Here is a 2,542-nt window from a genome sequence, read left to right as displayed (position 1 = left end):
AGCATTATATTTGTGGGTTCGATTAAACTCTCAAAATGGCTAGAAAAAGATAGCTTTCATGTGAAACTCGACAGTCTATTCTTGTTCTTAGAAATGAAGGCTATTCCATGCGAGAAATTGCCAAGAAACTGAAGATTTCCTACAACGGTGTGTACTACTCCCTTCAGAGGACAGCACAAACAGGTTCTAACCAGAGTAGAAAGAGAAGTGGGAGGCCCCGCTGCACTACTGAGCAACAAGACAAGTACATTAGAGTCTCTACTTTGAGAAATAGACGCCTCACAGGTCCTCAACTGGCAGCTTCATTAAATACTACCCGCAAAACGCCAGTGTAAACGTCTACAGTGAAGAGGCGACTCAGGGATGCTGGCCTTCAGGTCAGAGTGGCAAAGAAAAAGCCATATCTGAGACTGGCTAATAAAAGGAAAAGATTAATATGGGCAAAAGCACACAGACATTGGACAGAGGAAGATTGGAAAAAGTGTTATGGACAGATGAATCGAAGTTTGAGGTGTTTGGATCACACAGAAGAACATTTGTGAGACGCAGAACAAGTGAAAAGATGCTGGAACAGTGCCTGACGCCATCTGTCAAGCATGGTGGAGGTAATGTGAAGGTCTGGGGTTGCTTTGGTGCTGGTAAAGTGGTATATTTGTACAAGGTAAAAGGGAGTTTGAATAAGGAAGGCTATCACTCCATTTTGCAATGCTATGCCATACCCTGTGGACAGCGCTTGATTGGAGCCAATTTCATCCTACAACAGGACAATGACCCAAAACACACCTCCAAATTATGCAAGAACTATTTAGGGAAGAAGCAGGCAGGTGGTATTCTATCTGTAATGGAGTGGCCAGCACAGTCACCAGATCTCAACCCCATAGAGCCGTTGTGGGAGCAGCTTGACCGTATGGTACGCAAGAAGTGCCCAACAAGCCAATCCAACTTGTGGGAGGGGCTTCTGGAAGCATGGGGTGAAATTTCTCCCGATTACCTCAGCAAATTAACAGCTAGAATGCCAAAGGTCTGCAATGCTGTAATTGCTGCAAATGGACGAAAGCAAAGTTTGAAGGAGAACATTATTATTTCAAATAAAAATCATTATTTCTAACCTTGTCAATTCATTTGATAAATATAAGTGGGAGTTTTCATGGAAAACACAAAATTGTCTGGGTGACCCCAAACTTTTGAACGGTAGTGTATATATATATATATATATATATATATATATATATATAAAGTACATTTCAATCATATTACTTTCAGTATATACTTCTCAGTCCGCTGATCCAACCCCACACCCTGATCTGGAGAGGGGAAAAAAAAAAGAAAAACACTGAATCGACCTAATCAAAGCCAATGTTTCCATGATTTCATAAACTTGGTTATCATTTGCCAGAACAATTTTCTCATATTTAATGGATTTCTTGACCAAATTGAACCCACTTAGGCCCCATGCACACGAACGTAAAAATGCCCGTAATTACGGGCCGTAATTACGGCACGTTTTTACGGGCCCATGGACTTCTATTGGTCACGGGTACCTCCCCGTATGATTACGGGAAGGTGCCCGTGCTGTTGAAAAATATAGAACATGTCCTATTTCAGGCCGTAATTACGGCACGGGCAGGCCCATAGAAGTCTATGGGGCTCCCGTAATTACGGGTGACTATGTGTGTGCACCCGTAATTACGGGAGTGTTGCTATGCGACGTCAGTAAATAGTCACTGTCCAGTTAAAAGATCGGCAGTAACTCTTCAGCACCCTGGACAGAAATTACCGATCACAATATAGATCAACCTGTAAAAAAAAAAAGACGTTCATACTTACCCAGAACTCCCTGCATCTTTCTCCAGTCCGGCCTCCTGGGATGACGTTTCAGCCCATGTGACTGCTGCTGCCAATCACAGGCTGCAGCGGTCACATGGACTGCCGCGTCATCCATGGAGGTCGGACTGGATGTCAAGAGAGGGACGCGTCACCAAGACAACGGCCGGGTAAGTATGAATTTCTTTTACTTTTTCTTCGAAAAGGGCTGTCCCTTCTCTCTATCCTGCACTGATAGAGAGAAGGGCTGCCGATTACTGCAGTGCAATTTTGCAGCGAAAACGTGCCCGTAAATACGGGTGGAATACTGGTGACACCGGACCCGTATTTACGGGCACGGGTCCGTAAATACTGGTGCAATACGGGTCGAATACGTGTGACCAAGGACCCGTATTTACGCCAGTATTTACGGGAGGACAAAAATACGTTCGTGTGCATGAGGCCTTACAGAACAGGAATGGTTGTCGACAACCAAATCCTAGTGATCACTTAACATGCGAAGAATAAACACTTCAACATAGAACTTTTCATTTCAATGGGCCAGACATTTGTGTTAAATCTCCTCAAATGGCATATTCTCGAAAAGCAGGAACATTTATATTTATCCTGCTTCACTTTAAAGAGGACTTGTCACTAGTCCCTATAAGTTGAACTGGTTTTCTGACCTGAATAGCGCTGTCTCCCTGGACCCCCCCATTTCAGAGATATGGCCCACTGT

The sequence above is a fragment of the Rhinoderma darwinii genome, chromosome 5, assembly GCF_050947455.1.
Source record: "Rhinoderma darwinii isolate aRhiDar2 chromosome 5, aRhiDar2.hap1, whole genome shotgun sequence".
Taxonomy (NCBI): domain Eukaryota; kingdom Metazoa; phylum Chordata; class Amphibia; order Anura; family Rhinodermatidae; genus Rhinoderma; species Rhinoderma darwinii.
The sequence above is the reverse complement of the archived record's forward strand: the minus strand, read 5'-3'. Positions refer to the sequence as shown.